The sequence below is a fragment of the Rosa chinensis genome, chromosome 4 (assembly GCF_002994745.2).
Source record: "Rosa chinensis cultivar Old Blush chromosome 4, RchiOBHm-V2, whole genome shotgun sequence".
Lineage (NCBI taxonomy): Eukaryota > Viridiplantae > Streptophyta > Magnoliopsida > Rosales > Rosaceae > Rosa > Rosa chinensis.
Genome location: NC_037091.1, coordinates 6991840 through 6993869, shown reverse-complemented (window position 1 = coordinate 6993869; position 2030 = coordinate 6991840).

The window sequence follows — 2030 nt, the reverse complement described above, 5'->3', positions numbered from 1 at the left end:
ACTAGAAATAGACCTGTAAATGGATCGGATCAACCTAAATCCAAATCCGTTTAATTAAAAAAAAAATTGATCCAAACCCACTCCGTTAACCCTGCGGATCATTGATAGCTTGATCCAAATCCGTATCTGCCTGATTAACGGATACCTGATCCGCTAATACGACCTATTTGTAATTTCAAATATTTTAAAATTTTAAATAGTAATATTAAATTTATATCATGATACCTCATAATATATTAATAAAATATTAAAACAACATGAAAAGTATCACCAAAAGTAGAATTACATTATCAAAATTCTGATTGCTTCTTGGAATCTTGAGTGATAGACTGTCCCTTAGATTTCTGCAAAAAATTTGTATTAGAAATTCTTCATATTTTATATTTAAAAATAATAATATTATATTAATAAAAAAATAATATTTTATTATTACAAAAACGGGCTGGATCATTAACGGATCGGATCGACCTAAATCAGTATTTAATCCGTTAAATAAAGGGATTCAGATCATTAACGGATCAACGGATCAAAATTTTCGATCCAAACTCGTCCAATAGCCACGGATCTCGAGCGGGTCCAGATCAAAATCCGATCCATTTATAGGTCTAACTACAAAGCGTCAACACGTCAAGCCCAAATCTGACATTTTGGGATTTTACATCCCCTGGACATGATCGAATACTGGTGGTCCACCACCACCATCACCACCAAGATGGTGTTCCCTCAAATCCCCTTTGACATGAAAGCCATTGCAGACATGGCAATGTTGGAGTATAACAAGCAATCCTAAAACAAGTATTTGGGGGATAAGGATCGGCTTGTCTTGACAGCCAAGAAAGAAGTAGGTCCATTGCCTAGCACCGTGAATTATGAGGGTATGTACTCACTCTTTTCCTCTCATGATTATGTTCAATTGATCTCTTCAAATAATTGGATCTCTCTTTCTTTGTTTTCATTCACCATTCAAGAAGATGATTAATACTCTTAAGCTAGAAAGTGCACCATGCCACTTTCATCAGCAACTGTACTATAATCCCATTCTTCTCTGGACACAGACAAGCATGGAAATCATTGTCTGCATCTAAATGTATTTTTCCCTATGGTTTTTGCATTGCACTCTCGAATCTGGGATTTTTCATCTATCTCAATGGAAACCTAATTTTAGGCCTGGGGATGTGCTTCCCCAAACACATGCACAAATCTGGGTACGTATTTCAGGCCTTAGTCAGGAGTATTGGCACCAACAACACATTCTAGAAATTGCTCGGGGAGTGGGCACCCAGTTGCAATTGGATGCGGCAACTAAAGAACAAAGATATGGATATTATGCTAGAGTGTTGGTGGATGCTGATATGTTGGGTGCTCTTCCTACATCCATTATGGTTGAAAGAGAACACCTATGTTTTCCAGTAGGTATCGAGTATGAAAACCTACCTCCTCAGTGCTCTCATTGTGGTTTGATAGGGCATTAAATGAAAAATTACAGGCAACTAAAGTCCAAGGAAGTTCCTGTGAAACGTAAAGAGGTTCGTCAAGAATATCGTATAAAGAATAAATTGCAGGAAACCCATATTCAAGAGGCTGCCATTAATGATATTGACGGTAATGTTGTTACTTTGAATGCCATAGAGCAACCTTTGGCAGGTGATCAACTGGTTCTCCATTCCGGTAATGATCAAGTGGCTTCACCTAATGAGACTTCCATTCAAGCTCCCATCCAAAGTGATGTTGTTGTGGCTCTTGTAAATACTGTTTTGGAGGAAGCAGCGGCTGAGGTTATGGAGGAACAGGCTCAAAGGATAATAGAGGAGAATAATTCTAACCAAGCCTCTCATGATGCATCTGATACTTCGGATACAGATATTAGTGATTCACCTACCTGTACTTGGGGGGATATTTTTGAGGAGGAGAGGGTTGAAAGTCTGAACAAGGCTCCATCTAGTGCTCTACCAAGCCTTGGGCCACCTCCTGGTTTTGTCAAATCTCATGTGGCTTCAGAAATTGATGCGGTTGCAAGATTTGTTAATGGT